The sequence below is a fragment of the Ruditapes philippinarum genome, unplaced genomic scaffold (genome assembly GCF_026571515.1).
Source record: "Ruditapes philippinarum isolate M1 unplaced genomic scaffold, ASM2657151v2 ctg10038_1_1_1_1, whole genome shotgun sequence".
NCBI classification, from domain to species: Eukaryota; Metazoa; Mollusca; class Bivalvia; order Venerida; family Veneridae; genus Ruditapes; species Ruditapes philippinarum.
In genome coordinates this window covers 1-8,543 of record NW_026858362.1, presented here as the reverse complement: position 1 = coordinate 8,543, position 8,543 = coordinate 1, and the positions used below count along the sequence as shown (strand labels likewise).

Below are 8,543 nucleotides of genomic sequence, written 5' to 3'. Positions count from 1 at the left end.
TATTGAGTCTATTCATGGACGGTACTGTCAATCGCAAACTTCTGTCAACGCCCCCTTACACCGGCTTAAACAGAATTCAACATTTAACAAGTCATTATTTTTCAAACCGAGCCTGCAACATTTTTTAATTTTGCCATTTTGGGCTTTCGTTAGGGATTCTGTTTTTCTATTTTCATTGTCACCTCCATGTTATTTGTGCCGTGTTGCGGCCGTAAAAAGTCTCCCAGTACATTTAATCAAAATGTATATTTTCGATCCTTGAAGATCGTTCAGCACGACATTATTGTTGTGTAAACTTTTTTATGGTATTTTAGTCTTCTTTTTGGCCTTTTTCAACTTTTGCCGTTCTAGTATTCCTACCTGAATACTGTATAGTCCCCATTAGGATATGTTGCCTGATTTTTAAATTTGTCTTTTGACGTCATGTCTGTGATAAGCAGGCTTCTTAACGTCAGGTCCCTTAACAAAATTCCATTTTATTTAGTTCTACCCATTGTTTTCTCGTTCAGGGCACACACATTCTTTAACTTGGGGACCATACTTCGCTTTTCATGGGATGACACTACTGTGTCAGATTGAAAGTTCCATGATAACTGCCGTATGAACACATCTGCGGATGTTTCTTAGTTCAAATTTTTACCATTTTTGTGTAAAAATGTTGAATTCTGCTAAAGCCGGTGCAAGTGGACGTTGACGGTTACTTGCATTGTCCAATACCGTCCATAAACATGCTCAATCAAACCAAGCTTTCGTTAGAGATTTGTCGAAAACCTTAGGCAACTGTTGCAAAGTCACAAAGGTCCTAATTCCAAAGGATTTAGAACTGTTTTTGCTTATGAATACATTTGATAAATATAACATGTTTTGTGTAAAACGTACAACTTTGCCAATGATTGTTTAAATGGTAATATTTCTTTTTAATGAATCAAATCTTAACTGACATAAAATGCCCCTTTTCTCACAATAATGTGTAATAACGTTAGGTACCATCTTGCACTGACCCCATCTTTAAAATCTTCTGCACGACAGAAAAAATAATATGCACAACAAAATTGTGTTTTTCCGAAAAGATAAAATCATATTAAAACGTAATTCACAGATAATGTCTCAAAAAGTTCTTAAACTTGGCCAGTTATGTCAACATCGGATAATTAAATATAAGGCGGCTTATTTTTAGCAATCGTTTCCTTTAGAAGTGTCATACGCTTGAATATGACATATCTTTAACATTTATTATTTTCTAAATTATTAATTTTCATTTAATTCATTCTTTATTTCTCAATATCATTTAAGATAATTCATATTAAATCTAAATGAATTTTAGTTTTATGCTCTTTTTCTCAAAAAAAAAAACTAAGAATGTTTACTACTTCTGTGAATTGGAAGGTTCAATTAAACCGAGCCTGCGGTGTTTTTTTTTTTCATTTTTTTCCCGTACAAATGCTTCCTCTAAGGTTGCTTTTAAATCATTATATGGATTTATTTTTCTTATTCAGTACTGCAGACTAGAATATTGCAATAAGATAGCATACGGAGGTAATATACAATTGACGAAACAAGCTATCGATAATCTGACTCTATGTTCAGAGTGTTGTTTTGAAGATGGCTGCAACACAGAAGGGTGTGGTTATATTAAACGTAAGAGTTCTAGTATTAAAGGCAAAATAGCCCTCAGAAATGACTTTTTGAGTTCATTTATAGCGTTATTGACAATCATCATCATGATGTGAAGTATGTAGAGATAAATATGAAACTTTTTGTTATAAAAGAACATCAGTAGAACATCAGTGAGTCCTTCTTTGATCAGTCAATATTTCTCGATTTGTTTAATGTTGTTGTGATTTATATTTCGAGGATTTTTTTTTCAGATTTAAAGCAAAATTAAAATACCGATTTATCCCAATATACTCTTTATAAAAACTGTTATAATTATATAAGTCGAAATGTTTTTTTTTATTTGTTGAATTTTCGATTTGTCGAAGTTTTTTCATCGCCCGTATAAAGTAGAGAAAATAAGAATCCCTAACGAAAGCCAAACACGGCAAAATTATAATTGGTACAGTAATAGTTAAATTGTAACAGAGGCATTTTGACTACCAAATAGGAAACTCAATTAATACAAATAACCTCTATTCAATGTTGAAAAGTCGTTAAAGGTAGTTCAGTTATATGGTCAACAATAATCAAATTTTGAAAACTGTAACAGCACACACACACGTTAAAGGTATATCATGGGTAATGGGCACAGTAAGGCACTGTAAAATTGACAACATATGACAGTTAAATATCTTATCAGTCACCTGTATTCAAAATTTTAATATAATTTACCGTGTGGTTTATGAGTTATGGATATATTTCTGAAATAAAACTTCGCTGTTAGAAGGGTTTTTATCAGAAATGAGGACACTCTTAATAATCTATAATATCATCATTATGAAAAATGTTTTCCTATTGATCATTGTAAAGAAACAAATAATAACATTCAGGTAACAGATTTACATGATAAAATGACTGTTTCTAAACAAAATGTTGTTCATATGTATAAAAATGTTACCCTTCTCCGCCCACTTTAAATACTTATTTGACCATTTCACTTTATAAAAGCCTTATTCAAAATGCCCCTTAAATTTACCACAATGAGGGACTGTTTTCTAAGTCTGCCTATATTTTAATCAGAATATACAAGGTTGATTATGCGAAATATAAATTACTTTTACCATTCAGTTTTTATTTAATCACATTTTGAAAATATCTGGTATCATATTTGCTATTAAATTTGGCATTTTAGCAAATAAATACCTACAATGACTATATAATTAAAATCACGTTTTTCTTCCAAGAAAAAAGTTGCCCCTTCTCGGGTTTGAACCTACGCCCCTCAATTTCAATGTTATTGACAAGTCTATTTGAATACTGTTCAAAGAGGAGGTAATGCATTACCAAAGATCTACCTTAAAGTTGAATTAAAATTTTTATTTAACAGTAAACTCCGCTTATAACGAACTCACTGGGACATTCAAAATCTGATCCTTATATCCGGAGTTCCTTGTAAGAAAATAGCGAATACGTTCCTTTTTTTATAGCGAACAGATTTACATTTAACGAACTGATTAAATATAATCGTCCGCCATTTTGAAGAGAATTTGATTAAAAAAAATAGTCATTTATTTCATTTTTAAACACAGTACCCGAGGGTGTACTTTTTGAAATTGAAATTTATTGCTTTCTCAGTTTTCGGTTTACTCCTTATCTCAATTTCAAATGAAATATAATATTTTGTTTCTAAACTATTTTCGTTTTCTTTCCATGATTGCGAATGAACAAGATTTCGAAATTTCATTCCTTTTATATTATATACCCTCTATTATTATTTAAGGGTGGCTTTTACTAATGTAAGATTCACATTTCCTTTCATTTAAATCAAGCGTACTTTGCAGTTTGCAATGGATCATGCTTGCAAGCATGCATGATTATGTTGAAAACCGATTATAGATTATTACAATTATTTACCTCGAGCTAAACTTTTGAAGAAAATAAATAAATAACCGTTTTATCTTGGTGATAAGAGCTCATGCTAAAATATCCAAAATAGAAAAACTATACAAATTCATTTGAATGGTGTATTGAAGTACAACGATAAACAGCACATTCGCCCGAGTTTTAATCCTTGCGAATGAAAGCGAAAGTTGAAAATGCTTGATCTATTTACAGATAGCCAATATTTTTGAGTTCGTTATAAAAGTGTTATGTTCTGTACTATTAACTAAATTGGGACTAAGAAATGAGTTCCTTATTAGCGATAATTCCTTATAACCGTGTTCACTATAACCATATATTTTTATATTAAATAAAGAACACCAATATTCGGGTCAAAATAAATTGTTCCCTTAAACCGGAAATTCGCTTTTACCGTGTTCGCTATAAGTGAAGTTTGCTGTAATATGATTTTTGCAAAAAACAATGTCGTATACTACAAAATAAACTTAGAACTTACTTTATATGACGTATATGATATGTGTAGCAATATTTAACCGCTTTTTATCATTACCCCCCCCCCCCTTCAATGCCAAGCTCTTGCACAAGTTCGTGATAGATATGACCAAATAGTTTTACCTCACAAAACATTTAATGATTTAATGATACTTTAGGAAGAAATGTAAATGTAATTCAAGATTTATTTCACTCATTTTGTAACCATGCATTACCCTAGAAAACCCTGTATTACCCTAGACCTCTCCTCAAAAACAATAGGAATGCAATTGATCGATAGATAGATCAAGTGACGTGTTTTCCGTTTGAATTATTTCAAAATAATCATTGATTGCACACGTTAAGTTTCCATTTTGTTTAGTTTCTCTCAAAGTGCACACGCTTTCTATTATTAATTTTGGAAATATACGCCGCTTTTCATGGAAGTGTCACATTACACATTGTTCCATGACAACAGTCATATGAGCTCATCTGCGGATGTTTTAAAATTCATAAATTTACCATTTCATGTTTCAATGTTGAATTCTGCTTAAGAGGCGTGGACGATAGAATGCACATGACAGTACCGTCCATGAACATGCTCAGTCATACTGAGCCTGCAACATTTTCAATTTTGCTGTATTGGACTTTCATTAGGAATACTTATCATTTTCTCTATTTAATAATCTCATGATAACAATTATATTACAGTGTTCGGCTCGGTATGGCCAATAATCTGTCAATGTGCCGTTAAATACAAACAAACAAACGAACAATCACGCAATTATAATTGTATCACGAATGTTTTCTATCACAAAAATACTCGGAGTGACTGAGTTCCATGTGGTTATCTTATAAAACAAATATCCATTTGATTTCTATGTTGTAAGGTATACAATAACGAAATGTCTCTTTTGTGGGATCATAAATTATATTTATTCATCTTTTAAAATATACATTGTTGTAAGAATAGGTGCCATAAGTTTTTGTTTTTAGAAATGTTTATTATTGATGCTAATTGTAGGTTGCTTTAATCATTTAGGTTCCTTAAGATTGCGGACTCTGCTTGATTCAAGTTTGTTCGTTAGCCGTTATACAACAGCAGAGGCAGTGAAATCATTTATACTTAACACCAAACTTATCAATGTGGCATGATGACTAGAAAAAAATACTAGCAAAAAATAGGATGCATGGGAAAACTTTTAAAGGTCCTTCCAATGGTGTTTAGGTGTTACCCTTTTAATGATGCTTCTTTCATAACTTGTCACACGCCTCGAGTTTTATTGTTACAAAGGCAGGTAGATCAAAAGCCACAGGCGTAATGTTCAGTTACAAAGAACATAGTGCAAATAATTGATTCAAAAATAAAAGTTTTCTGAATTGGCAGAAAATAGGTCAAACTGTAAAAATGCATTTTTTTCTCATGCCGTGAATGTATATAGTCGGACTGTTTGTAAAGAGAATTATATTGGGCGTGTGAAAATCAGTAGATTTGAAATACTTGTTCTTGTTTTTTAGCGTTAAAGTATACTCAGTGTTTTAAGTGTGACGAAATCTACGAGGGAGGACCAGAGTGTACAACGATAGTGGATTGTGATTTAGAGAGATACGTAAGTCTATATCGTTTACTAGTTAAATAAATATACACAAGGGAGAGGCAAAGTCCTTTACGTATTTTGATATAAGGGTTCAGCATTAAACCTTCTTTGAATCGTACAGTTAATTTGATGATTAACCATGGAAGGATAACGATATATGCATTACCTTCTTAACTATTGGACATTTATGAAAATGCCTGAAAGCATTATGACAGTTTAATTATTTATATTAGGATATTGATAATTCCACTTTTTGAATTGATAAGTATAGTAAGTAAAGATTTGGTTTAAAATTCTTTTATTGCATAAATCTATTTAACACTTTGAAATTATCACTTAATATGTCTTATTGAAATAAGAGAACGCACAAACTATGTTTTGCAATCTGCCTTTCTTATTTTTTGACAAGTTAATTCGGTCCTTTCTTGAAAGTGACATGTTATCCGGTTAAACCCTTGACGATTATACATGTATATGCATTTAAGTCTTCAAATTATGAGTACAAATATCTATAATGAAGAGCGCCGTTCATGGAAACATCCCCAAATTATGTCAATCGAAGCAAAGATAACCAATTTAAACAGGCATATATATATATGTGAAACGTACGATGGCAGAGAAGGATAAGGGGAACATCAAAATAAAAGAAAATAAAATACACTAATTATATACCACGAATGAACCATGTTTAAAGGGTATTATAATGAAGAAGAAATGTGAGGGTAACAGGATAAGAATCATTGATCATAAAGGTAAGAAAAAATTGAATTGATAAGTTGAGGATATCATAAAAAGTAGAAGACACTAAATGAGTTAAAAGCAAACATAATTTTGATAGTTTATATGGGGAAAATAAATGCATTCCAAATGAATTGATTCTTGTGTTTTTATTATATATTTGAATATCCTCAAATTGATATAAAAATAATTATAAAATCCCTTTTTTTTCAGGCGTGTTCTGTATCAAATCATCCAAACTCCCATCGCCCTGGCGCTTATGAATTAGGCTGCAAATTTCAGCGAGCGGTATTAACACGTTAATTTACATCTGTATATATATATATATATATATACACAGTACAGTATAATTATGTTTTGTTAATCGTTGTTATTTGAAAAAGTGTTCTTATAGATTTAATATGTCAAAAAATGTTGATCTTTGTGAAAACATTATTTCAAAGGATCTTAAGAGAAAATATTATGTTGATGAAAGTGTTGTTTTTTATTATTATTTTTATCATTTTTATTATTATTATTATCATTATTTCTTCATCTATCGCATATTTCAAAAACATATGTTTACAAGCATTCATGATTACACACAGCATTTTGTGATTAAAAATAAAACATATCTGCTTCAATTAAATCTACATTTATAAACCAAATAAATTGTCATTTTCTGCCAACATGTGTCATAAAATAATGAAATATGGCCTTTATTTCATAGCAATGCGAGATCCTTCTGAACTTGCCTGCTAATTCGGGAGATGGAAACGTAAAGTGTTGTAACACGATCCTGTGTAATGTCAGCCCATTTGACAGGAAGACCAATAAAACAGGTAAGGTTCACAATGTCAATCATTTTCAAAATAAACAAAATTTTTAAAATAACCAGCTCATTTTGCGTTACATGAATTGGTTATGGTTCTATTATTTTAGCTTTATTAGCAAAGCGTGAAATATGTCAGTAACACAGGTGGACACCGTGTGATCTTTCGTTCGAAAATCGGAAGTTTTTCAGTTTCTATTTACTCCCGACCTAGAACACGTCCGAAAAGCACAATTTTAAAATGCAAAATGATAATGTTGTTACATTGTTCCATTCCATTGGAATGTTGAGTATTAATTTCTTACTAATGACAGGCTCTTTTTATTATAAAATAATTAAAGAAGAAAGGAGAATAACATAATTAAAACAGTATGCACTGTATAAGGTAATAGTAAACAAAAATATTAATTGGTCAAAGTACAACACTACCTTCACGACGCAAATAATGAACATGTAACTTTTAATTAACAACGTTTATTTGAGTCTCCATCATATATGTTCAATTATGCAACTTGGTAATATTAATAATAGGAACTACATATTATTTTAATATGATTTTTTTACAACAGAATAAAAAATATAAACTATTTTATGTTATAAATATATAAAAACAGTATTTTCATTTATTAACTTGATTGGCAAAACCCGTTATAATAAGGGGCTGTCAGTAGGACATTAAAACAAGTGTCTGGATCAAATAAAATTAAAAAAATTAAAAAAGAGACATTATTTTTCAAAGTCAATGTTAGAGAATTCATTTATACTCTCAAACATGTGTGGAAGAAGTCAGTTCCAAATTTAACCGAGCATGCGTTTTAACACAATTACTTTGACATTTGTCATAAGCATTTTTGTAACCACCTTTGAACTGCTACTGCAGAAAATGAGTTTTTGAAATGAAATTAAAGCAAACCCTTCGTTATCTCTGCTTTAACGATAACGAAAAGGAACAGAACAGAACAGAAAATTTGCAGACTTGAGCTCTACGCTCCGTGTTTACGAATACAGTACTTATTAGGTATCTTATTTCTCCATATTGTAAATTTTTAGAGGATCTAATGAGCTAACGTTACGATACACACGTGATATTACAAGAGAAAACACCTCTTAGTTGTATGTAGCAAAACATATTCTTCAACAGTTAACAAAGTATTAGCTGAATTTTGCAAAGCTGTGAAGTTTCATTATTTTTTAGCATTTGACTTATCTAAAACGTGGTAGTGATATGACATTTTGACTGCCCGTGTATATACTACAAAATTTAGTCTTACATGCAAAATACTTCTTTGTTCAAACGATTCAATAAGATGTTTGCTAGAATGAGACCATTAAATGGGACAAAAAAAAAGGAAAATAAGATTTAGTTCTATTTCGTCTTTTCAATAGATAGAATTGAACGTGCAGCATCTCACAAAACACTGGATGGT

The 8,543-nt window shown here is 30.7% G+C and overlaps 1 long non-coding RNA gene across 1 annotated transcript; it reads left to right on the top strand.

Annotated features, from left to right (window-relative positions):
- Positions 1-1,503: 1,503 nt before the first annotated feature.
- On the top strand, positions 1,504-7,143 carry LOC132752952 (uncharacterized). The gene is made up of 4 exons (XR_009628880.1): positions 1,504-1,638; positions 5,488-5,579; positions 6,519-6,593; positions 7,015-7,143. It is a non-coding gene; the product is annotated as an uncharacterized LOC132752952 (long non-coding RNA).
- The last annotated feature ends 1,400 nt before the right edge of the window (positions 7,144-8,543 follow it).